The sequence below is a fragment of the Giraffa tippelskirchi genome, chromosome 10, assembly GCF_054371585.1.
Source record: "Giraffa tippelskirchi isolate mGirTip1 chromosome 10, T2T-mGirTip1v1.2.pri, whole genome shotgun sequence".
Lineage (NCBI taxonomy): Eukaryota > Metazoa > Chordata > Mammalia > Artiodactyla > Giraffidae > Giraffa > Giraffa tippelskirchi.
This window is the reverse complement of record NC_137284.1, coordinates 127,235,644-127,263,390: the sequence shown is the minus strand read 5'-3', so window position 1 is coordinate 127,263,390 and position 27,747 is coordinate 127,235,644. Positions and strand designations below refer to the sequence as shown.

Sequence of the window (27,747 nt, the reverse complement as noted above, 5' to 3'; positions counted from 1 at the left end):
GGTATGTTTCTGCAGTTTCTTGCGGGTGGTATTGGAAGCCGGAGAGAACTGAAGAGAGCGGGCGGTGGAAGAAAGAAACAAGCTCCCTGAAGTTGGGGAGAAGGTGGGCTAGCGCGCTTCATAGCGGAATGGAAGGCTTTAGTGGCAGAAGTTACTAAGGGGAAATGTCGAGAGAAGATGGGGAAGGCAGAAGAAAACCGAATAAGGTGTTTTTGTCACAAGTGAAGTCGAGAGATGAGTGCTGTTCTGGTATGCAGTGTAGACGCCAGGATTTGGAATCCCTAATTTTGTGCTACAGAGGCCGAAAATTAACCTTTTAGAAGCTAAACGACCCCGGACAAAGTTCCACACTTTGTAACCGTATGGTATACATATCTGGAGAAGTCAGTAGCTAAAAGCATGTTCGCAGTTTGCATTTGCTTCTAAAAGTGCTGCATCGTGTTCACTTGCAACTCTTAAACGTTGTTAATCATTGGTAATGGGCTATACCCCAATACAAATGTTTTTGTTGTTAAAAAAAATTTTAAATGCTGCATCGCGGCGGCGTTGTCATTCATTTATTTTGTCGCGCGGTCGTGTCCGAGTCTTTGCGACCCCATGGACTGTAGCCTACCACGCTCCTCCGTCCATGGGATTTTCCAGGCAAGAGTTCTGGAACGGATTGCCGTTTCCTTCGCCAGAGGATCTTCCGGACCCAGAGATCGAACCCGGGTTTCCCGCATTGTAGGCAGACGCTTGACCGTCTGAGTTACCAGGGACTGAATCCAAATGGTAGAGTGTGAGTCTCCGTTAGGAAACAGTCTTTTACCACACCACAAAGTCTCCCTCTCCTCAGGTTGTAAAATCAGTTACTTTTAAAAGGCTTGGTGGTCCGCTGCTTATTCCTGGAAAGGACCGATTCTGGAAGAGCTTGCTAAATAAGCAGCAGACTGGCTTCTAGTCCTGCTGTGCTAATGAAATTGTGTATCCTTGCGCAAGTGACATCAGCTCATCTGGGCCTCAGTTTCCTTAGATTCTACCCCATTTATCATTTTGGATATTTATGTGTGTTACTACAAAACATATTTATTTTACTGTAGTACTCTAGATTCAAAGGACTTGAAGTTAGAAAAAAATAAAATCCATGTACAAAATACCAGAGTTATTTTTCCTTTGTACAAAATTGCCTTAAGATGTCAGTTAAGGGTGCTGTTTCTTTTTTTTCCTCCCTCCCATCTCCCTCACCATCCCACCCCTCTAGGTTGATACAGAGCGCATGTTTGAGTTTCCTGAGACATACAGCAAATTCCTGTTGGCTGTCTATTTTAAATATGGTAATGTGAGTTTACATGTTACTCTCTTCATACATCTCACCCTCTCCTCCCCTCTCCCCATGTCCATAAGTCTATTCTCTATGTCTGTTTTTCCATTATAAAGAAAGTATGAAGTGAAGTCGCTCAGTCGTGTCCGACTCTTTGCGACCCCATGGACTGTAGTCTACCACACTCCTCCATCCATGGGATTTTCCAGGCAAGAGTGCTGGAGTGGGTTGCCGTTTCCTTCCATTCCTGCCCTGCAAATAAATTCTTCAGGACCTTGTTTCTAGATTCCGTATATATGCATTAGTATGCAATATGTATCTTTTTCTTACTTCACTCTGTGTAATAGGGTCTAGGTTCATCCACCTCATTAGAACTGACTCAAATGTGTTCCTTTTTATGGCTGAGTAATATTCCGTAATGTATATGTACCACAACTTTACCCATTCATCTGTCAATGGACATCTAGGTTGCTTCCATGTTCTAGCTATTGTAAATAGTGCTGCAGTGACCAATGGGATACATGTGTCTTTTTCAATTTTGGTTTCTTCGGGGTATATGCCTAGGAGTGGGATTGCTGGGTCATATGGTGGTTTGATTCCTAGTTTTTTAAGGAATCTCTGTACCATCTTCCATAGTGGGTGTATCAATTTACATTCCCACCAACAGTGCAAAAGTGTTCCCTTTTCTCCACACCCTCTCCAGCACTTATTGTTTGTAGACTTTTTGATGATGGCTATTCTGACCAGTGTGAGGTGATATCTCATTGTAGTTTTGACTTGCATTTCTCTAATAATGAGTAGTGTTGGGCATCTTTTCACGTGTTTGTTAGCCATCTGTATGTCTTCTTTGGAGAAATGTATGTTTAGTCTTTATGATTGGATTGATTGTTTTTCTGGTAATGAGTTGTATGAGCTGCTTGTATATTTGGAAATTAATCCTTTGTCATTTGTTTCATTTGCTATTATTTTCTCCCATTCTGAGGGTTGTCTTTTCACCTTGCTTATAGTTTCCTTTGCTGTGCAAAAGCTTTTAAGTTAAATCAGGTCCCACTTGTTACTTTTGTTTTTATTTCCATTACTCTAGGAGGTTGGTCATAGAGGATCTTGCTTTGATTTATGTCATTGAGTGTTCTGCCTATGTTTTCCTCTTAAGAGGTTTATATTTTCTGGTCTTACATTTAGGTCTTTAATCCATTTTGAGTTTATCTTTGTGTATGGTGTTAGGAAGTGTAATTTCATTCTATTACATGTAGTTGTCCAGTTTTCCCAGCACCATTTATTGAAGAGACTGCTTTGCACCATTGTATAGTCTTGCCTCCTTTGTCAAAAATAAGGTACGCATAGGTGCATGGGTTTATTTCTGGGCTTTCTGTCTTGTTCCACTGGTCTGTATGTTTTTGTGCCAGTACCATACTGTCTTGATGACTGTAGCTTTGTAGTATAATCTGAAGTCAGGAAGGTTGATTCCTCCAGCTCCATTCTTTTTTCTCAAGACTACTTTGACTATTCAGGGTCTTTTGTGTTTCCATATGAATTGTGAAATTTTTTGTTGTAGTTCTGTGAAAAATGCCATTGGTAATTTGATAGGGATCACATTGAATCTGTAGATTGCATTTGGTAGTATAGTCATTTTTACAGGTGTGCTGTTTCTTAACTGAAGAATTGAAGGTTTAAAAATTCTTGAAATGTCAGCAGTTTTCTTCTGAAAAGCATCTGTTTTCATTACAGCATACTCACAAAATTACCTACAGATCATTCCCAAATGTTTAGTATTTTATATACTGAAACTTACTTTGACTTGTTTGAAACCACATATAGTCAGGAATTAGGTGGTGCATGTCCCAGGTTTTTGTTTGTTTGTTTGTTTGTTTGTTTGAGGGGATGGTGGTGGTAGTGGTGGTAAATGCAAGTGCAATATCTTCCGTAAATTAAAAGAAAAATGAAGCTATCATGATGTGCAGATGTTAGATACTGAACTAAAAGAAAACCAAAGTACTATCTAGTGATAAATGTGGTATCATTAGTAAGGAATTTTTAAGAAGTATTGTGCTAAGTTTGAGCAAACTCCTGGAGATAGTGAAGGCCAGGGAAGCCTGGCATGCTGCAGTCCATGGGGTCGTACAGGACTGAACGACTGAACAACAGCAGCAAATTATACTAAGTATTTAAAATGGATAACCCATGTAGTGTTTCATCTCTTAGAGTGTGTTTATATGTGAAAATGTTTATTAACATTGTATAGTAACTTACAGAACTAATTTCATCATAAACTACATACCTAAACTACAGGTTCAGTCGGCAAGTTGTATCTGACTCCCTGTCCATGGGATTCCCCAGGCAAGGATACTGGAGTGTGTTGCCATGCCCTTCTCCAGGGGATCCTCCTGACCCAGGGGTCAAACCTATGTCTTTTACGTCTCCTGTATTGGCAGGTGGTTTCTTTACCAAGGGGCACAATGAAATTTTGAACTTAAATAAAATATCTCAAAGTGCTACTCATTTGAATGAAACTCTGTCACTGTTAAAACGTTGAAGTATGCTGGAATGCTTTTTATTTTACTAAGAGCACTCATTTTCGTCCATTAGTTCTGAGTTCAAACTTTGAGCAGAAAGCTTTTTCTTTTATATTTAGTTCAGGTAAGATTGGCTCAATCTTTTTTCTCTCCCAACCCATTCATGAATCTGTCTCTCACTAGTAATCCAACTACATGTATCTAGAACTGCAATCAAGATTTATCAAGAATAGGGCAGAAAAGAAATGGGAAAGATTAGAAAGGAGTTCGCTAGATATCTGACTTTCCTGAAGTTACTTTCCATTAGTAGAAACCAAAGTATATAAAGTCAGTCTCTCTCTGGTTAATTCCCTTGAGAGGCAGGACATAACTCATTTCCCTTTGTATCCTGTTCTCTTTCATTAACCCAAAGAATCAGACTCATGGTAGATTCTGAGGAAACTGAATTTTAATGGTTCATAGGAAATAATAGAAAATTAAAATATTACTTTTAATCTAATATGATGTAGCTTTTATTTATATCAATTTGTATCCTACAAGTTCCAAAACTGTCAACCAATTAGCAATGCATATTAAGTAGATCTTCCTAGGATTTTCCAAGGCAGAAAAGGACATAAATAAATCCTGATTTCTCCTTACAAAGAAATTCCTGAATAGGTACAGAGCTTTAACTATAAGCATGAAATAATTAGTGTATGGAAAAATAATAAATATCCCAAATTATAAAGAAAGATAATTGATGTGAAAACCCTAGTTCATTTAATAGTGTAAATTACAAAGTGTTTTTCATATATTATGGGTTTTTTCCTTTTAGGTATTAAAGCAGGCATTTTTATGCCATTTTTTAAGATTTGGGAAGAATTAAATTTAACTAACTTGCTACTTGAGAAGCAGTATAGGGTTTTGATTAAGAACACTACCTCAGGAGCTAGCCTGTTTGAATTTGGATCCAGTGAGGCTCTGAGTGGATTACTTAACCTTCTTACCTCAGCTTTCTTATCTGTAAAATGGAGAAATGATGGTACTTACTTCATCAAATTGTTGGAGGACTTAAAGTAATTCTTGGAAACCTGGGAGTAATAAGCACTCTATTAATGTCAGTTCTTATTGCTCATGGACATAGATTATATCACAAGTAACCTTTTACTCAGTCCCAGGGCTTGTACTACTAAAGTATTTTGCTCACTGTCTCTTTTTTTCTGATTGGACAAATTGAGCAGTATGCATTTTAATTGATTCAGGAAGAGGAAGGTGGATATGTGTTAGAATCTTGGACCATTTTATGAAAAAGCCAAGACTTAAGTTGTAGCTTGAGGAAAAGTACAGATGCACTTTAGGAAAATTAACCTGACTTGAGTTATTTAGTGGAGGTAGAAAGTGAGGGTTAGAAGACTAGCCAGACCCCAGATGTGAGTTTCGGATTTGTAGCAGCAGGAGTAGAAAGGCAGAAAACATGTGATTCAAAGATAATGGTTAAGACAGGCGGAGAGGCAGCCAGCAAATCAAGAGCAGCATAATGATAGTGTTGGTGAATTGGAAGAATGGCAAGAGTGGGGAGACCCAGGAAAAGACAGGGCTGTTTGTAAATAGAGGGGGGCCAAGTTGTCGAACTGTGTAGGTGTGACACACACTGGGCACCAGCCAGTGGTGAGGTCACTGAACACGCCGGGTACACCAGCTGTGGCATATGCACTTTATCCCAAAGATCTGGAGAGCCAGTCTGTTTCAGGAGGCCCACTGTGTCATTTATAGATTACTGTTTGTTGTTCAGTCACTAAGTTGTGTCCGACTCTGCGACCCCATGGACTATAGACTCCCAGGCTCCTCAGTTCATGGGGTTTTCCAGGCAAGAATACTGGAGTGGGTTGCCATTTCCTTCTCCAGAGGATCTTCAATAATGCATATTAATAAATACTTAAAGATACTTTTATGAATTATTTAAATTATTTCTATTTTGGAAATTTGAAATGGTAAAATAAAACATTTTGGCTATAGTGTGACATGTACATTCCTGAAAATCCTCAAGTTCAAAAAAGAAAAAAATAGCTCACTTAAAATAACAGACATTAAGGAAAAAATGGGTCTGGGAAAGACCACTCAAACCCTGAACAACTGAACTAGAGCAGTGGTTCTCAAACTTTGCTGCTCATTGAAAACACATGGGGAATATTTGAAAACTACTAATGCCCTGGCTCCCACCCCCAGACATTCTAAATTAAATGGTATGAGGGGAGAGCCTAGGCATCAGGATTCTAAAAGGCCCAAAACTGATGGTAACAGGAAGCGAAGTTTGAGAACCAGTAGACAGCATTAACAGAGACAATAACAGTCCAAATGAGAAGAACACATTTAAAAGGACATGATATGTGAAATTCCTGACAAGTAAAGAAATGCTAGGGCTTCCCAGGTGGCGCTAGTGGTAAAGAACCCATCTGCCAATGCAGGAGATGCAAGAGACAGTGAGTTCATCCCTGGGTTGGGAAGATCCCCTGGAGGAGGGCATGGCAACCCACTCCAATGTTCTTGCCAAGAGAATCCCATGGACAGAGGAGCCCAGCAGTCTATGGTCAGTTGGGTTGCAAAGAGTCAGACACGACTGAAGCGACTGAGCACGCATGCAAAGAGATGCTATAGTAACTTATAGAGCTGTACCTTTAAAAAAATTAGAGGTGTCTTGACAAATGACAGTTTATGGAAGAGAGACACTGCTAAATGATGGAAGCAAGGGCAGAAGAGCATCGCCCTCAAAAGTTGCAGACTGCACAAAATTAAAGATGCCAGAGGCAGATGGCTCTGACCCGTTGTCTGTTGTTGCTTTTGTGCAGATCTAGGAGAAATGCAAAAGAAGCACTATCAAAATGGGGTACGTGGCTGAGCTAAGCTGAGGGGACAGCGGGATGCCACAGAGTGAAAAGGTGTCATTTGGGTACCATATTCTTCCAGGCCAGGAGTAATCCATCAGTCAGCCATGTGACTTTTAGCTGTTGGTTCTTGGTAGCACAGGACATTAAAGTGCTAGGAAAAATTACCTACATACCAACCTGCTTTCTGCACTATTCTAACATTACTCCCTTATTTAACAATCACATGTGAGCTGATTTATACCACACAAAACAGTGTTCTAACACAGCAGACTACCACTATTCCACTGCATATCTGGTCTTTGACTTTGGTTCAGTTCAGTTCAGTTCAGTCACACAGTCGTGTCCGACTCTTTGCGACCCCATAAATCGCAGCACGCCAGGCCTCCCTGTCCATCACCAACTCCTGGAGTTTACCCAAACCCATGTCCATCGAGTCAGTGATGCCATCCAACCGTCTCATCCTCTGTCCCCCTTGACTTTGGTTAACCTGCCTTTATTTTGCTTATCTCCTGTGGCTGGGGCTGTGTGCTCAGTCGCTTTAGTCATGTCTGATTCTTTGGACCATAGCCTGCCATGCTCCTCTGTCCATGGAATTTTCCAAGCAAAAATACTGGAATGGGTTGCCATTTCCTTCTCTAGGGGATCTTCCCGACCCAGGGATCGAACCCACATGTTCTGTATTGCAGGCAGATTCTTTACCACTGAGCCACCAGGCAAGTTGGTCTTATGCCTCCTCTTACTTTGACCTGAGAGGGTGCTTGATTCATACAACTTGGGGCAACTTGATTTATATAGAAAGTAAAGAGTGCAACTAATCCAAATGGAGCACCCAGACTTGTGCCTTTTCAACATCCTTTGTGTGTTTGCGTGTGTAAATTACTATTTTTGTGTAATCACTATTGCAAAGCAGATTAAGGAACATTCTTTTAAGCTGAGTGCTTACCTTTTTGTAATTTTTGCTTGTCTTTTAAAGATAACTGTCTTTAGCAGCTTGGATTGCAGTACAAATAAAATTATCCTATCTTTTCACTGTGATTTTAGCATGATAGACTTGGAAAATGATGTTGATGGCAGAAATTACTTGACTTATTTCTCTACAATCTTCAACCTAAACTTGCATCTGGTGGTATAATCCACCCTGAAAGAATAGGTTGATTTAGACTTGTTGCAGATGTAATGTTGTGAGACAGATCAAAGCTAATTTATTGATATACTGAGGTTAGCATATGAGGTATGAATAATGTGAGAAAGTATAGAAAGATAAATGGAGTGGTGAAAGAAAGAAAGTGTAGTTGCTGAGTTGTGTCCAACTCTTTGGGACCCCACGGACTGTAGCCCGCCAGGTTCCTCTGTCCATGGAATTCTGTAGGCAAGAATACTGGAGTGGATTGCCATTCTCTTCTCCAGGGGATCTTCCCAACCCAGGGATTGAACCTGGGTCTCCCACACTGTAGGCAGATTCTTTACCCTCTGAGCCACCAGGGAGAGCTCTTGGAAATGGAGTGGTAGCATGAAGCATATAAGAATTGTCTTGACAAAACCATTAGTGTCTTGAGCCACTAATGGAAGGCAAATGCCTGAAATTACATTAAAATTTGTATGGAGTTAAAAAAAAAAAAAAAAGTCAAAGCTTTACCTTACTATTGAGTTGGTCAAAAAGTTCATTTGGGTTTTTCTGCAAGATGTTTTTCTGGAAAATTTTTCATTTTATAAGTTTTGCTGTAGTTGTTTGATTTTTTTACCTAAAATATAGTTCCTCTCCCACCTCTGCTGCCTTCCCCCCCTCCGCCCCCAAACCATGGATTTAGACTTTAAGAGCTAGAAGGAAATCTAGGAATTTCCAGGTTCACTTCTCTCTTTTGGTAGATAGGAAACTGAGTCCCAGAGAAGCTGAGAGAGTCTCTGAGGGTCACATAGCAGAGCCAACAGTGAAGGCCTTCTTGATTCTAGTTCAGTACTCTTTATAGTAATTAGAAATAAAGTAACTTTTACTCACAAGACAAATTTGAGTCTGTATCTACAGATGATCAGCGCTTTCATGGTTATATCATTGTGTGCCCTTGTAAGGTAGACTTTTTCAAAGATCAGAAGGAATTGATATCCAAGAATAAACAAAGGAAGCTCAACATTCTTTAGATATCAGTCTCACTAGGAAGAATAGGAGAAGCAGATAGGATATGTATTGTGGTAGGCAGAATAATGCACCACCCCCCAACCCCCAAGCTAGGGATGTCCTGAACTTGTGATTATTACCTTATATGGCAAAAATGGGTTTTGCTAATGTAGTTACTGTTAAGGATGTTCGGTGCAGAGAATATTCTGAATATCTGAGTGGGCCTGACTCTAATCACTTGAATCCTTAAAACTGGAAGAGGGAGGCAAGAGAGTGGGTCTGAGAGTCCTACATGAGATCTGGTTCTGCGGCTGGTGGCTTTGAAGTTGGAGAAGAAGGAGGCGGCCGGGAGCCAAAGACTGTGCTGGTTTCTTGCTGAGAACAGCCCTTAGTGTTCAGCCAGGAGGAAAACAAGTATCTTGGTCCCAGGAAGAGAAACATACCCGATTCTGCCAAAAAAAACAAGTGAACAGGAAATGCATTCTCCTTTAGAGTCTCTAGAAAGGAAAGACATTCTGCCAACACCTTGGATTTTAGTCCAGTCGGACTCATACCAGACTTCTGACCTTACACTATGTAAAGTGATAAAGTTTTCTTGTTGAAACCATGAAATTTGAGATAATTTGTTACGGCAGCAATAAAAAATTAATGGAAATGCACAACCACTTAATTTATTATCTTTGTGGATTTTGACTAAAGAAACTCACTGAGAAAAGCAATTGTACTATCAGATAGAAGGAGAATTAGAGCATATTTGACCCTTTATAAACAGTCTAAGTACTATTGCTCATGACCATCTTTCTCTGAGGGACAAAGTCCTTCTAAATTCTAAACCTCTTCCCAGAATTTTTAGGTGTAAGCATTGGTTTCTTCAACCTAGATTGCCATTTACTTCGTATGTGTTTCTTAGTCATTATGCTGGTGTTATAAGTTTTAGGCTCCACTGCCAGGGCAAGGAGGAGTGGTATGTGTTCAACCTTTACTGAAATCTTAAGTCCTGATGAATTACTAATTGTATTCTTCTCAGCCTCCATCTCACTTGTGGACGTGTTTGTGGTTCTGCTGGCTTCTATTCTGGATTTTATCTTCTTCAAAGTCATTTTGTTAGTAAATGACAAAGCCGGTCTTTGAACCTAAGTTGTCAAGCACTGCACTGCAATTTTAATACTGTTGTCCCAGGGATATGCCCAACAGAATGACAAAATAAAGATTGTGATGTAAAGAAGAGGTCGTATGAAGTTACTGGCCCAGATGTGGGCACTGTGAGTTTTCCTTCAGATTCTTGTTGAGGACTATTACAAAGAGGCAAATTCAACAATTTTAAAGATTTTATTCAGTAATAAATGCCTCTGGTACATTTATTTTTCTTCAGTAGTAGGCATCTGCATTGTTAATGTTAAACATCTCTAACCAGCCCACAGACCAAATTTTTTTAGAAAGTTTTATTGGAACACAGTCACACTTGCTAGTTTATGTGTTATGTATGCTGGCTGCTATTGGATGACAATGGGTAGTTGTGACAGAAACCATATGGTCCACAAACTAATGAGTATCTGGCTCTTAACAGAAAATTTGCAGACCTCTGTTCTCTAATTTCAGCAAATGAGATTTCTAAATATCCATATTACTATTTATATCAATATTACCAAATTGTCCTCTACAAAGTTGTCACACTCATTCTCCCACCAGGGAAGTAAGCTAATTCATCATCCTGGTCAGCCTCAGACATGACTATAATGCCCATTTTGACCAGCTTTGAGATATGGTCCCTCCATTTTTCTGAATTTAACAATTCAGAATAACGAACAAACCAAAACTCAGATATAAGACTTCAGAAGAATGTCTGTGGTGTCTCCTCCCTCTCTCCCTTTCTTCCTATTGTTAAATTGTCACTCTGGAATCAGAGAAACGTTTTCCAAGTCATTACCCCATGTGATAATAACTCCTGTAATGGGATTTTTTCATGCATAAAAATAATGGTAGAAAATAATGATCTGCTTTTTAACATGCATCAGAAACTGAATTAAAAACCACAGACATGTCATAGCACAGTGGATTAAAAGAAATTCTAAGCAGACAGTTGTTCTAGAAAACAGAAGGTAGTAATTCAAATGAAAAACAACCATTTGTAAGGGGTATTTATCTTTGTTTTCCAGCCGTTCAACAGCAGAGCTCTCTTATTTCTTGAGAATTTCCTACTTTGTGAGTTTGAGTGGGACATATAGCTCATTATATCAGTACTTTTTTTTTTTTTTTTTTTTTTTTTACTGTTTCTTAAAGCAAGAGAGACCTAGACTCAGGTTTATGACTACCTGACCTTAGAACACCCTCTTGTGGTCATATACCTTCAGCAAGAGCAAGTTCATAAAGGAGCCATGCCGTTGATGTTCCTGGTAGCATCCAGGGCATGCGGTCACACCAGCAGTATTTTGATGTGCAAGCCCGAGTCTGTATTGTTTTGCAGTGCTGTCCACAGGGTACTAACCCAGCTTTGCTGTGTTTGGGACATGCTACGTGATTATGTAACTTCTGGATCTTGTCCTCCAGCCTGTCCCACAATTATGTGAGCTGCTGCATATCCTTCAGTTACTTCCTTTCCTACTTGAATCAGCTCAAGTTGGTTTCTAATTTCAAGTTGGCGACAAGGAATTCTGAATCCAGAAATCTTCTGGAAGTGTTGTGTTAGCAGTGGGCTACAATGATCTTCAAACTCTTAAAAAAAAAAAAATGTAACCCAAAACCTCATTATACAAACTTACTTTAAAATCCTAAGTTTTTACATTATAAATTTATTAATTATAAAGAACATAATTCCTGTCACATTGTATTTTGTTTATATGCTTTAAAAGATCTATTCTTTCAAACCTTGGAGTTGCAGATTTAACTTAAAGTTTATGGCAAAATCCATACTTATCAAACCCATCAACTGACTTTATTGGCACTTAAAAAAAAAAATGTTACCATGCATTCCATGAAAACCGCTGGAAAGTTAATCCATCATGAGCTCTGCAAATCCATACACATCTTTTCTGGATGTGCTGTGAATGTGAGGCCTCGGTCACTTTTTTTTTTTTTTAACCTGGGCTAATTGTATGCCCTGTTCAGCTCAACTTCTAGGAAGGTAGTATATAATAACAACCATTTTTAATTCTTTCAAAAGTGTTTCAGTGTGCTCCGGTCACTTGGAGTTGTTGATATGTGCTTCTCTGAGGGCTTTTTTTTTTTTTGCGTACGTGTGGCAGGTTGGAAATGGAGAATTAATGAAAGTAGTCTTCAGTCAGTGACTGTCAAGAAGGGTTTGTAGATGCCAGTCATCAACCAGGTGGGATACTTAGATGGGTTATCTCCAGTCACTCAATGTCGTAGCCCGCGTATAGTGCACTTTTCACTGCCAGCCTTCCTTCCTTGTAAATGCTTCTCACTCCCTTACTGGCTTCCCCTGAATAAACTAACTGCACTTGAATCCTTGCCTCAGGGTCTACCTTTGGGGCAACGCAGACTAAGCTAGAGATCGTGAATACTTCTTCCTTTCAACAAGGCCTATATCTTATCTGAGTTTTAGGATCAGTTCAGTTCAGTCATTCAGTTGTGTCTGACTCTTTGCGACCCCAAGGACTGCAACCCCAAGGACTGCAGCACGCCAGGCCTCCCTGTCCATCACTAATTCGCAGAGCTTGTTCAGACTCACGTCCATCAAGTCAGGGATGTCATCCAACTATTTCATTCTCCGTTGATCCCTTCTCCTCCTGCCTTCAATCTTTCCCAGCATCAGGGTATTTTCCAGTGAGTCAGTTCTTCTCATCAGTTGGCCAAAGTGCTAGAGCTTCAGTATCAGTCCTTCCAATGAATATTCAGGACTATTCCTTTAGGATTGACTGGTTGGATATCCTTGCAGTCCAAGGGACTCTCAAGAGTCTTCGCCAACACCACAGTTCAAAAGCATCAATTCTTCCGCACTCAGCTTTTTTATAATCCAAGTCTCGTATCCATACATGACTACTGGAAAAACCATAGCTTTGACTAGATGGAACTTTGTTGGCAAAGTAATGCCTCTGCTTTTTAATATGCTGTCTAGGTTGGTCATAGCTCTTCTTCCAAGGAGCCAGTGTCTTTTAATTTTATGGCTGCAGTCACCATCTGCAGTGATTTTGGAGCCCAAGAAAATAAATTCTGTCACTGTTTCTATTGTTTCCCCATCTATTTGCCATGAACTTAATGGACCAGATGCCATGATCTTTGTTTATTGAATGTTGAGTTTTAAGCTAGCTTTTTCACTCTCCTCTTTCACTTTCATCAAGAGGCTCTTTAGTTCCTCTTTGCTTTCTGCCGTCAGGGTGGTGTCATCTGCATATCTGACGTTATTGATATTTCTCCCTGTAATCTTGATTCCAGCTTGTGCTTCATCCAGCCTGGCATTTTGCAGGATGTACTCTGCATATAAGTTAAATAAGCAAGGTGACAATATACAGCCTTGACATATTCCTTTCCCAATTTGGAACCAGTCCATTGTTCCATGTCCATTTCTAACTGTTGCTTCTTGACCTACATACTGATTTCTCAGGAGGCAGGTAAGGTGGTCTGGCATTCCCATCTCTAAGAATTTTCCAGTTTGAGGATAGCCATATCCTAACCACAGTCCTAGTCATCATCTGATTTCACCTGACCATCTTTTTTTCACGTGATGCAAAGGATGAGATGAGTCTTCTGCCCCACCCCACACCTGTCTGTGCAAGCCTCTTCAGATATCCCTGGGTGAGCAATCACTGCTGCTACCTAAGTTAGTTTAAAGTGGGTTGTTACTTAAAATTGAAACACCAATCTCTGGTCCCTTAATCAGGCTGCTGCCTGACATTTCAGTCAGAATCCATGATGCAGCAACCAATGAAGCACAAGGATGACCCCGTTATCTGACTGTGCCCCAGGAGCCCTCCCTTGTCCCAGCACCATAGTGATCTAGTCATGGCATCCAGAAGCCTGGGCTACACTCAGCTTGGTGATTTTGGTCATGGAGCACAAGATTTGAGCTACCCATGCCTCTTTCCTGGGATAATTGGATGTGGAATGGTTAATTTGTAAGGCCCCAAAGTTTGCAGATAAGTCATTCATGTAAGCATTTCCAGTACTAGCTGCAGTCAAATCCTTAAACTAAAGCCTTCCTCAAATCATGTTGGGATGGTGGCAGTTTACCCACCTTTTTGCAACACTATCCCTATCATATTACCCCTCTGAGTATGGCAATCTATAGATCTTTCTGTTTAGAAGAGTGTCTTAGGACAGGGTCCCCAGAAACACAGCCTGAAGCAAGAATTTATTTGTATGTCAGTGATGTACTAAGGACGTGTTTCCAAGTGAAACCAGTAAGGAAGCGAAAGAAGCAAGAGGGGAAGGGAGGGAGACCAAGCAGGGATGAGTTCACAGGTGAGGTCTCACCGAGGGTAGTTTCAGTCTGACCCATAGGGAATGTTAGTGTGTGAGTTGACACCATGTAGTTTTGTCCTCACCCTAGGTCAGGGACTTGGGCTTCCATAACACTCATCCATCTCTCTTTTGGGAAGGCTGAGGGAGGCAGATTTCTAGCTCACTGTGAATGAGAGCAAAGCCCAACCAGCCCAAGCAAAGATGTATATCAATTAATGTAACTGAATTGTCCACAGACTCTTCTAACTTTAGGCTTTGTGGGAATCTTGATTTATAGGTTCATGTTGCCAAAATGAACACCAACTTCATTTTGATTCTTGGAGCTCTGTCCTCCTCTGGGTGCTGGACTCATTTATACCCTAGATCTCATTATGGTAACGTTATAGGGCCTGACACTCTTCTCACATTGTCTACAAGTCCCTGAAGCTCCTGCAGAAGAGCAAGGAAACTTCCTTGGAGGACTTAATAAGTCTCATATTTCATTGGTCAAAATGTGATACATGCCCATCCTTGAACCAGCCACTGTGATCAGGTGCAAGATGCTTTGCTGGACTTAACACGAGGGTGGGATCTACCCTCTCAAACCACACAGCTGCTTCGTACTGGGGATGGGGGTGTTCTGTTGAAAATGAGGTCCAAGGGGAAAAATAGGGGAAATGGATGCTGTGGAAGAAGCCAACAAGTATACACTCTTCTTTAGGATGCAACAAAGCTCCAATATTAAGATACCCAAGTAGTTTATAAATTTAGTTATATTGAGCTCAATCATAGCCCCTATATATAGTAGCTATCATATCTAAAATACTATTAGAATGTCTTTTTCCTTCTGAGTTTGCTTGATGTTTTTAAAATATAACCATGAACCTCAATTTGGAAATAAAGGTTTACAGATATCTGACATTTATAATTGCTATCCTTTCAGAGAGAAATCCTAAAAGTTTATGGCTCAGAATATAATTATTTTTTCCAGAGGCCCATGCTTACAAACTTTCTGGACAAAAAGCATTGCCCAGGACCATTGCAAGTCAAAGCTACACGTTGAATAGAATGAAGTGTGCAAAATAAACATTTTGGTGTAGGTCCAAAAGAACTATACCTTTTTATATCTGAGAAAATGGTTTAAAACTCACCACATACACAGGAGTAAGTAGTTTAATGTTACTCCTTTAAGTGAGCCATCAGAACTTTTTTTTTTTTTTTAAATAGAATTATATGAAAGACTCACTAGTTTATTTCCATGGAGAATTGGTTTCATTTTAAAGATATTACACTAAGGAATATTCCATACAAACAACTGATATTTTCTATAGTCTTTTTTAAAAAGTTTCTTTTAAAGATTGAACTAGTATTCTTATCAGGGTTTCCTGAATCAGAGCAGGGCTTATGTTACAACAAGGTAATACTTTTGCAATCTTCAGTAACAAGCCAAGATGGCATGGGCTGTTTTAGACCTTACTGAGATACATCATAATTTAGAAGCTGTGATAGTAAATGCTGGCATACATATAAATAGGTAAAGTGGCTTAAACAGTAGTCTCTGACGAGTTTTTTTTTTTAATTTTTCAGATTTATTACCCAAAAATGTAATAACATACACATTTGGACAGATAATCTAGAGTGCTGCTGCTGCTGCTGCTAAGTCGCTTCAGTCATCTCCGACTCTGTGCGACCCCATAGGCGGCAGCCCACCAGGCTCTGCCATCCCTGGGATTCTCCAGGCAAGAATACTGGAGTGGGTTGCCATTTCCTTTTCCAGTGCATGAAAGGGAAAAGTGAAAGTGAAGTCGCTCAGTCGTGTCCGACCCTTAGCGACCCCATGGACTGTAGCCTACCAGGCTCCTCCATCCATGGGATTTTCCAGGCAAGAGTACTGGAGTGGGGTGCCATTGCCCTCCCCTAATCTAGAGTAGAACTGGTTAATTTAACAGTATAGAGATCTTTCAGCATGTTCTCTAACAATATTTCCTCTTTTAGAAAATTACCCGAAGGAAATTATTAGAGAAGGGGCACTTTTAAAATTAGGAAAAGCTATAGGAATAGAATAATTTAATGCCATTTCTTATTTGTATAAGTACATTTCTGATGAAAATTTAAAGAAATTAAGTCTTTTTTTTCTCGCATCCCAAATCAACTTGATCTGATGAGCTGCTTTTGTAGAATCAGCTTCCTGAGACTGCTAATTATATTCACATTGATGAGATTATATTTCTAAGTTTGAAAGGCTGAAGGACAGATCCCAACTGGATAACAATATCAAGAAGCCCACTTTGTGGAGATCTATCTGAGTTAGCATCACACCCAGGAAATTCTAGATCTCACAGATCTTATTTTCTCAATTTTTCCAACTCTGTTATTCATTTTATTTGTCAATTGAACCAAGATCCTAGTGTTATGTTATGCTATATTAACAAATAAGATAGTTTGCAGATATTTCCTTAAGAAAAAAGGTATTTGTTTCTGTCCTTTATTTTTGATAATATAAAGACTTAATGTTTTGCAAAATGGTTGAGTTATTTGAGAACCCACCTGGCCCAAAACTGAAGCATCAGACAAAAATTTCTCATTCCAACTACTGTATGTCTTTCTCTACCCCTTTCTTCATCACTGCCAACTCTCCTGAATGAGCAATTTGCTCTCACTGCCTCCACTTCTTCAGTGCCAAGTCTCTCCTCCACCTCCCACCATCTGGCTTGTACCCCCATTATTCTCCTGAAACTTTCTTCAAAAATTATGACTGATAATAGGCAGAGCTTCTTAATCCTCATTCTACTTGTCTGCAAAAATTAGATGCTGTGTTTTATATCCTTTGTTTGAAAATATACCTCCTTCCTTTCTTGATGTCTAGGACCTACTTCTCTGTTTAATTTTCCTTTTTATAACATTCCCCACGTTTTCAGTTTATACCCTCTCTTTTGGCATCTTTTACTGGAAGCATTTTTTTTTTAAAGAAATATAACATAGCAGATCAAGCTAATGCACCACTCCTATTCTTTCCCTCTCTTTTCTCGTATTCTGAAGTTGTTTTATCATTAATATACTTTTCTACATTTGTGTGTCTGCATGCAGTGTATGTTACTTTGTTTTAAAACTCACATATACAGAATCTCTGCAGCTTTCTTTTGCTGAAGATTATGTATTTGAGATTTACCTGTTTTGATATATCTAGATTTAGTTCATTTTAATTTCTCTGTTTATGAATTAATGTAATCTTCTGTTTATGAATTAATGATAGTTTCAACTACCCTTTAAATACAGACTCTTAAAATTAAGACTGTTTCTAGAGCCATTTTAGGTTCACAGCAAAATTGAAGGGAAAGTACAGAGATTTCCCATATACCTTCTACCCTCAACACATGCCTGCTGCTGCTGCTGCTGCTAAGTCGCTTCAGTCGTCTCCGACTCTGTGCGACCCCATAGACAGCAGCCCACCAGGCTCCACTGTCCCTGGGATTCTCCAGGCAAGAATACTGGAGTGGGTTGCCATTTCCTTCTCCAGTGCATGAAAGGGAAAAGTGAAAGTGAAGTCGCTCTGTCGTGTCCGACTCTTAGCGACCCCATGGACTGTAGCCTACCAGGCTCCTCAGTCCATGGGATTCTCCAGGCAAGAGTACTGGAGTGGGATGCCATTGCCTTCTCCGCAACACATGCCTAACATCCTCCATTATCCACATCTCCCAACAGAGTTACATATGTTACAGTTGATGAACCTACATTGACACATCATAGTCATCCAAAGCCCATAGTTTATATCACCATGCACTTTGGGTATTGTATATTCTACGGACTTGGAAAAATGTATAATGACGTGTATCCATCATTATGGTATGGAATAGTTTCACTGCCCTGAAAATCCTCTGTGTTCATCCTGCTCATCCCTTCCTCAAACCAAACCCCTGGAAACCACTGATCTTTTTACTATCTCCATAGTTTTGTCTTTTGATCAGAAGATCATATAGTTAGAATAATATAGTCTGTAGCCTTTTCTGATTTGCATCTTTTTGCTTTGTTCCATCTTCTCAATAAAATATGAACAGGGACACCTGCTAGGAGAGAAAGGTGGAAAAGATCGGGTAGATGATTGAAGAGAAAGGATCCATATCACTACCATCATCCCAGGGAGCAGAAAAACTGACTTATTAGAGAAATGTAACAAGATTTCTGGGTCGTCTCAAGATTCAAACTGTGGCCTGAGATTATGAATTTAAAACAAGACGAGTCATCTGTGTGATTCCTTTGACTACTAATTTTTTCCTGTTTAGGTGCAAAAAACCCTGAAGCAAGATGTATTCACATATGGATTGGGGTTTTATAGGGTGAGCTCAATTGAGAGAAAGAAGGAACTGGGAGTAGAAAGTATTTGCAAAGGAGCACTATGCCGATGATAATAGAATCTGTGCTGAAGAAGATAGAAAGTGATGAGAGGGGATTGATGGATAACGAGAAAGTGGTGGGATAAAGGAATCAAATGCCTCCACGCCATTGAAGAACCATGTGGTTGTGTGGAAGTACTTGTATCAGTAAACTGCACAGCTATGCAGGAGGAGGTTAGATCTTTCTACTTGAAAAGGTTCATATTTTTAAAAAGATGTAAAGATCCTGGGTGTGACCATAAAACAAGTGACTGAAGGGGGAAAAGGTAAATGAAAGTGGATTATGGAAATCAAGAAATTGAAAAGCTGGGGCTTTTTGATGGGTCATCCACTTATTGAAATCACCAAGGATAAAGGTCAGAAACCAAATGGAATAGAAGACTTTGGGAACAGAAGGCTAGTGAATGAGGAAGTGTGATTCCTACCTCAACTCCTGGCCCTGATGTTTGCTCAGGACCCAGGTAGATTTTAAGTAAAGCAAAGAGACGAGGGGAATATTTGAAGAAAGGGGAACAGCTGGTCACAGGTTGGGGTCACAGAAAACACTGGAAGGGTTTGTGTAAGAAGAGAGGTAAGTGAGAAGACAAATAGAATTTGTGAGAAAAAGAACCAGTTAGGGTGGGCCTCCCGCAGATTGGTGAAGTATTGAATACCTGGGGAGGTGAAGATGATGGGATTATCAGTGAGAGGCTCATTTCGTAATGGGGCTTCCCAGGTGGCGATAGTGGTAAAGAACTTGACAGTCAATGCAGGAGACTTAAGAGGCAAGTGTTTGATCCCTGGGTCAGGAAGATCCCCTGGAGGAGGGCATGGCAACCCACTCCCATGCTCTTGCCTGTAGAATCCCATGGACAGAGGAGCCTGGCGGTCCATAGGGTCGCACAGAATCAGACACAACTAAAGTGACTTAGCATGCATGCCTGCATCTGGTAATACTCTCAGTGGTGTGTTAGCCTCAGGCATTAATTTGCAGTGTGGCCTCAGGACTGCTAATCTGTCAGGAGCTGAGAGCTCTAGAATCATCTGCCACAATTAGTTCCATTACCTTGGACAAGGCGACAAGCCTCTCAAAACCTCAAGTCTTTTCACATGTGCGATGAGTAGTTGGTCTAAACAATATTTTTAATTTCTTCAGATATTTAAAATATCTGAGAATAAAGAAATGGAGTCATGCCACTGGTAAGTTTGTAGTACTAAAATTAAATATTCATCTTGCAAATCAATGATGTATCGGGAGCTAATATTAGGAAGAATGAGAAATATCTGAGAGTTTATACATCTGCTATGTTTGGCTTCAACACATGTTAATGATCTCAGCAGAAGAGATAAGTGACAGAACAATTCAGCATATTTTAGAGACATTTGGTTATGCCTCCCTGCTAAGGCAGATGCACTTCATAACTCATAAATATATTTCTGCTCTCTCAAATGCTAAATCATAAAGTTGAAACTGAATTGCCAACCCTTATCTCTCATCTTTTTTCCATTCTATTGTCCCCCCATCCAATCTGTATTATTAGTTAACTGTATTATTCTAATTATAACAGGAGAATAATGTATGAATGAGACATTTGAAAACATATAATTGGTGGAGCCAATGAGTTAGTGATGCAAATGCTTCTTCAATATTAATGTTTTTAATATTTAGATTAATTTTCTAACCTACTTGGTTGAATTGATGGATCAATTCAGTCAGTCCTATAACCACACTAGTAATGTACTGATTAAAAGTTGGAGTGTGTTGCCATGCCCTCCTCCAGGGTAAAAACTGCTTATTTCAATCCAAATTGTGGAACAGCTTTGGTTCCAATCAGATGATGAATCATCATAGCTGTGGAGCTTTTCCTGAGATCTGGCTATGTAGCTGAGTTTGGTGTCCTGGTACCCATTTTGTCGAATGGCTTACACTCGTTAGGGAAAGAAGTCTCTAAGGAAAAAAATAGCAAAGCTTGAGCTTGGTTGGAAAAGGACATTATTTAATATGAAAGGTGGGCAATATGGATGTTAAATATTCCTTGTTCTAAAATAAAAATGCTATATATTGGAGCGAAGCACCTTATTGGACATGACTAAGCAACTATCAAAAACCTTATAACTTTATAACTTATAAACCTTATAACTAAAACCTTATAACTTTCAAAAACCTTATACATGTGAGTTAATTCCACTCAAGCAGAGTTAAAGTCGGAATATTTCAGTAGTTGAAAATAGATTTGCATATGAATGAAAGTGGTTAGGTAGTACCTTTATCTTGTGATACTGAATGTAGCTTTAAAATTTTGTGTTTGAGAAACATGGCATATTAGCTTAGTTTCATCCTCGATATTGTACCTACAGTTTGAGTAATTGGCCACTAGATGGCAGGGCTGTAATAAAAGATCACAAGCCATAATGAGCATTTGGGGCTGTGCTGTGCTTAGTTGTCAGTTCAGTCAGTTTAGTTCAGTCGCTCAGTCCTGTCTGACTCTCTGCAACCCCATGGACTGCAGCATGCCAGGCTTCCTTGTCCATCACCAGCTCCTTGAGTCGGTGATGCCATCCAACCATCTCATCCTCTGTCGTCCCCTTCTCCTCCTGCCTTCAATTTTGCCCAGCATCAGGGTCATTACCAATTGAGTCAGTTCTTTGTGCCAGGTAGCCAAAGTATTGGATTTTTAGCTTCAGCATCAACCCTTCCAGTGAACATTTAGGACTGATTTCCTTTAGGATGGACTGGCTGGACCTCCTTGCAGTCCAAGGGACTCTCAAGAGTCTTCTCCAACACCACAGTTCAAGACCATCAATTCTTCAGTGCTCAGCTTTCTTTATAGTCCAACTTTCACATCCATACATGACTACTGGAAAAACCATAGCTTTGACTAGATGGACCTTTGCTGGCAAAATAATGTCTCTTTAAGATGCTGTCTAGGTTGGTCATAGCTTTTCTCCCAAGGAGCAAGCATCTTTTAATTTCATGGCTGCAGTCACCATATGCAGTGATTTTGGAGCCCAAGAAAATGAAGTCTGTCACTGTTTCCATTGTTTCCCTATCTATTTGCCATGAAGTGATGGGACCGGATGCCATGATCTTAGTTTTCTGAATGTTGAGCTTTAAGCCGGCTTTTTCATTCTCAGCTTTCACTTTCGTTAAGAGGCTCTTCAGTTCCTCTTTACTTTCTGCCATAAGAGTGGTTTCATCTGCATAGCTGAGGTTATTGATATTTCTCCTGGTAGTCTTGATTCCAGCTTGTGCTTCATCCAGTCCAGCATTTTGCAGGATGTACTCTGCATATAAGTTAAATAAGCAGGGTGACAAATGTACAGCCTTGACGTACTCCTTTCCCAATTTGGAACCATTCTGTTGTTCCAAGTCTGGTTCTAACTGTTCCTTCTTGACCTGCATACAGATTTCTCAGGAGTCAGATCAGATGGTCTGGTATTCCCATATCTTGAAGAATTTTCCACAGTTTGCTGTGGTCTACACAGTCAAAGGCTTTGGCATAGTCAATAAAGCAGAAATAGATGCTTTTCTGGAATTCTCTTGCTTTTTCGATGATCCAAGGGATGTTGGCAATTTGATCTCTGGTTCCTCTGGCTTTTTTAAATCCAGCTTGAACATCTGAAAGTTCGCGGTTCACGTACTGTTGAAGCCTGGCTTGGAGAATTTTGAGCATTACTTTGCTAGCGTGTGAGATGAGTGCAATTGTGCGGTAGTTTGAACATTCTTTGGCATTACCCTTCTTTGGGATTGGAATGCAAACTGACCTTTTCCAGTCCTTGGCTACTGCTAAGTTTTCTAAATTTGCTGGCATATTGAGTGCAGTACTTTCACAGCATCATCTTTTAGGATTTGAAATAACAACTGGAATTCCATCACTTCCACTAGCTTTTTTTGTAATGATGCTTCCTAAGGCCCACTTGACTTTGCATTCCAGGGTGTCTGACTCTAGGTGAGTGATCACACCATCGTCGTTATCTGGATCATGAAGATCTTTTTTGTATAGTTCTTCTGTGTATGCTTGCCACCTCTTAATATCTTCTGCTTCTGTTAGGTCCATACTGTTTCTGTCCTTTATTGTGCCCATCTTTGCATGAAATGTTCCCTTGGTATCTCTAATTTTCTTGAAGAGGTCTCTAGTCTTTCTCACTCTATTGTTTTCCTCTATTTCTTTGCATTGATCATTGAGGAAGGCTTTTTATTTCTCCTTGCTATTCTTTGGAACTCTGCATTCAAATGGATATATCTTTCCCTTTCTCCTCTGCCTTTAGCTTCTCATATTTTCTCAGCTATTTGTAAGGCCTCCTCAGACAACCATTTTGCCCTTTTTCATTTCTTTTTCTTGGGGATGGTCTTGATCACTGCCTCCTATACAGTGTCATGAACCTCTGTCCATAGTTCTTCAGGCACTCTATCAGATCTAATCCTTTGAATCTATTCATCACTTCCACTGTATAATCATAAGGGATTTTATTTAGGTCATACCTGAATGGTCTAGTGGTTTTCCCTACTTTCTTCAATTTAAGTCTGAATTTGGCAATAAGGAGTTCATGATCTGAGCCACAGTCATCTCCCTGTCTTGTTTGTTGCTGACTGTATAGTGCTTCTCCATCTTTGGCCACAAAGAATATAATCAATCTGATTTCTATATTGACCATCTGGTGATGTCCATGTGTAGAGTTTTCTTTTGTGTTGTTGGAAGAGGTTGTTTGCTATGACCAGTGCATTCTCTTGGCAAAACTCTGTTAGCTTTTGGCTTTGTCCCTCAGTTGTGTCCAACTCTTTTGGACTGTAGTCTGCCAGGTTCCTTTGTCCATGAGGATTCTCCAGGCAAGAATACTAGAGTGGGTTGCCATGTCTTCCTCCAGGGGATCGTCCCAGCCCAGGGATCCATCTCAGGTCTCCTGCACTGCAGGCAGATTCTTTATCATCTGAGCCACCAGGCATGAATACTGGAGTGGGTAGCCTATCCTTTCTCCAGTGGATCTTTCTGAATCCAGGAATCAAATCGGGGTCTCATGCATTGCAGGTAGATTCTTTACCAGCAGCTAGCAGGGAAGCCTGGGCATTCTGTAGGCACAGGCAATTAAAAGAGCCAACAAGTGGAAAGCCTTGTAATGTGATTTAAAAGCACAAGTTAAGCACATACTTAGGATTTTTGTAAATGCTGGTGGTGCAGAAATGAATATTATATGGTCTCCATCCCCAAAGTGTCGATAGTCTTATAGCCAAGGCTACTATATGTGTGGATTTTTTAAAGCATTATGATAAAATGTGATAAATACTATTACAGTTTTTTTTGTTTATTTTCAAAGTAATGAGAACATAGGGACTATTGCAAATAATTCAGCTTTGGAAGAAGATGTCGAGGCAAGGAGTTGTTAGAAAATTATAAAGAAGGTAAAATCTGAGAAGAGCTCATCTTTTTATAAAAAACAAAAACCTATTGTAAAGCCAAAAAATACAAAGGAAACTTATCTGTAATTGTTATGGACAAAGTGGCAATATAAAATTTTTAATATTATTTTTTAAAAAAGAAAAATGAATTTACTATATTTTATTTAATCTTTACTTCTGATTAGGCTTTCCTGGTGGCTCACTGGGTAAAGCATCTGCCTACAATGCAGAAGACCTAGGTTCAATCCCCAGGTCGGAAAGATCCCATGGAGAAGGAAATGGCAACCCACTCCAGTACTCTTGCCTGGAAAATTCCATGGACAGAGGAGCCTGGTAGGCTACAGTCCATGGATTGCAAAGAGTCGCTCACAACTGAACAACTTCATTTACTTATAATCTAGTGGTTCTCCACCAGGGATAGTTTTGAACTCCATAGCACCTTTGGCAATGTCTGGAGACATTTTTGATCATCACAGTTAGGAAGAGGATGCTTCTGGCATCCAGTGGGTAGAGGTCAGGGTTGCTGCTAAACAACCTATTATGCACAGGACAGGTCCCAACAAGACAAAAATTACCTGGCCCTAAATATCAACAGTGCTAAGGTATAGTAAATATAGCTGAATGTATCCAGAGATTTAAAATTGGGGAAGAGGACACCAGTAAAAGTTCAGCGTTTAGGAATGAGTTCGGTTTGGAATGTGAAAACTAGAATTTTTGTCTCTGGCATCTGGAAAGAAAGGTTAGAAACAGCACCTTGAATTGAAGATATGTAGGCAAGCGCCACTCAGCAACATTTGAATATGTGCAGATGGAACGGAGGCAACACAAGCTTAATTTGCCTTGGCAAATAAAGGTTAGAGTGGAGTAGCCAGAGTCAGCACCACAGAGCAGGCAGGCCAGGGTTTGGATCTAACTCAAGCATCAATCAGCTGGGTGACTCATTTTGCTTTCTAAGTTTCCATTCCTTTAAAATGGAGGATTTGTTGAAAGAATTGGAAGTGTATGTCAAATGCCTAGGACATACCAAGCGCTTAATAAATGATATTTAATGTTATTGGCATATTTTTAGAGTCTTAACTATACTTCTCCCCCAGTTGTCCTCATCCCTTTTGGAAAATTGGTTAGTCAGGATACAACTATATTGCATAGTATTGAAAACAGGGGAAAAAAACCCACAAGAATTATGGGATGTGAAGAGAAAAAGTGAATGACAAAACAAAACTTTTGCAAGACGTCATTGGGAGAAATATCGAAAGCTGAGATAGAATCAACAAGATCTCTGAACGATATTCCTCTCCATTACCAAGGAGATAGCTGAGATTTCTGTGAGGGGATGAGGGGTGGGAAGGGATGGCGGAGGAGGTGTTGCTGTGATTATCCACACACGGCCAAGTTAAATCCAACTCTGGGGTTTCCCAGGTAGCCCTAGTGATAAAGAACCCGCCTGCCAATGCAGGAGACATAAGAGACACGGGTTCGATCCCTGGGTCAGGAAGATCCCCCGGAGGAAGAAATGGGAACTTAGTCCACTGTTCTTGCCAGTAGAATCCCGTGGACAGAGAAACCTGGTGGGCTACAGGCCAGGCCATAGTGTTGCAAACAGCTGGACACACAAATCCAACTCTGCTGCTCCTGCACCCACACAGCTGCACTGGATGAAGCACACGGTGATGCTGACTGCTCTCCTGTTCTCCTTCCCTGAGTACATGACTCCCCCCCTGCAGTGATACTATATATCCCCAATCCATACTCCTAGACTACTTCACACTGTATTTCTGAACCTATTTTTAAATCTTGGAAGCCATCCTCCAACACAAGTCCTCCTGCTCCAGCATCATATCCTCAGGGATGTTGAAGGCAGGGTGCAGGGAAGGATCAGCTGAGGAATCCACCAGAAATGAAACTTCTAGAATAAAGGTAGCCATGACTTCCAACTGAAATGTGGGTTCCTTTCCAGTTTGGTAATTGTGCCCAGGGCCTCATGGGTTTGTATAGTGATGCTAATGTTTCAGGCTAATTCTACTTTGAAAACCAAGAGAAGGGGACAGAGGGTGTGGTGAGTAAAGGGGACTTGGTTTGGGCAGGAAAGCTGTGGGTCCTTCAGCAACACAGCAGACCCGGTTCCAGAGCTGGAATTCAGACATGCTCAGCTGTAACCAAAATGCAAGCCTCACGAGTCCCACAATGAAGGCTCTTGGGTTGTGCTGAGCTGGTGAGGTGTCAGTCAAATATAAAGCTAATAGAATACTTGCTGAAAGAATTTTCTGGAGCTATCATTTATACCATCCAGAGATGTCTACCCAGCCACGGTAAAGGTGAAGTGGAAAGAAGGGAAAGTGAAAGTGTTAGTCTCTCAGTCATGTCTGACTCTTTGTGACCCCATGGACTCTAGCCAGCTAGGCTCCTCTGTCCATGGGATTCTCCAGGCAAAGAATACTGGGGTGGGTTCCCATTCCCTTCTCCAGGGGATCTTCCCAACTCAGGGATCAAACCCGGATCTCCTGCATGGCAAGCAGATTCCTTACTGTCTGAACCACAAGTGGAAAGAAAGTGATAACTGAAGTGACATCTACATAGAAAAATAACAATGGAAATCAAAACAAGCAGCAGTGGTTGGAAGCCATGTATAACATGGATAGTACCCAACATGCTTTGGCCCATCTTTCTGCAACAGAGTTCGGACATAAAAATGTGGGCATGTGAACAGTAGATCCTTTTCTAAAAAGCTTTAAAATAAATCCTTCTGTGGCCTTCCACATGGTTCTTTAAGTGTCTAAAACACAGTCAATGTTCATTCTATAGACATCTTTATAAAAATATAGGGCAAAATGTAACACTGCCTTTTTATACTACATCTCAAATAGTTTTGTGTTCTTTTTTGAAGCAGGAAGAAACCTTCATTGAAAGTCACAAGAAGGAGATGGGGGTCTCCCAGCTGAACATTGAAATGGTGATACCCACTGCTGTTGTTATTAAATGGCTAGTTAACAATTTATTGACTGTAACCCCACACCATCATGGTACCATATCCACATACATTTAGTCACCTGCCTGTGACTGGTAAGATAATATGATCCATCCTGTACTCAGTGAGACTGAGTTTAACTTCTTAAGTAATAGTTGCAGAAAGTCTTGGGCTGTGTTCCTAATCAAAAGAACTCGTAATAAATTGGAATAGCATCTCTCTGTAAGGAAAATCTCTTTTTATTTTGATTTGCAGAATGGAATTTTTTTTCATGTCTCAGATTTCTGTATTTCTTCTTTATTTCTCTTGTGTTCTTTTAACTCATGCACATGTGTTCTGTGTACAATTTTTAAAAGTAACAAATTCCTACGTATCAAAATAGTTTTCTTTTTCTTGCTTTGAATTATATATCTGGCCTAAAGTGTTACAAAAGAGGAACAGAAGGGATACGAATACATATAAAAGGTCACCAGAAACTGTATCTTTCTTTTAGAAGTATGATCTAAAATAGTTTGAATACTCTTCTTTGAAACTGTACTCTGAAACATTGCCATCATTTCCCCTTATGTATGGCTACTTTGAATTAAAATGAACTCAGCAATACTGTAAGCTGTTTTCTTTTCAAACAGGAATATTCAATGTAATACTTCATGGGAAGGCAGCATGTCTACGAGTTGTTGGGTTTTTTTTTTGATGATTCATTGTTTTATTCAAGAACCACTCAATTTGTATAGAGATAATGTCGCTGCTTTGGGAAACTGGCCAATTGTACAATTGTATAATTGTATTTGTATAATTATAAAAAAGTATTAAAACTGAACATATCAAAA

General features: G+C 40.0%; 1 long non-coding RNA gene across 1 annotated transcript; it reads left to right on the top strand.

Annotated features, from left to right (window-relative positions):
• The first annotated feature begins 11 nt into the window (after positions 1-11).
• Positions 12-27,747, top strand: LOC145524702 (uncharacterized). Its single transcript, XR_014067770.1, has 3 exons — positions 12-103; positions 1,241-1,313; positions 26,837-27,747. It is a non-coding gene; the product is annotated as an uncharacterized LOC145524702 (long non-coding RNA).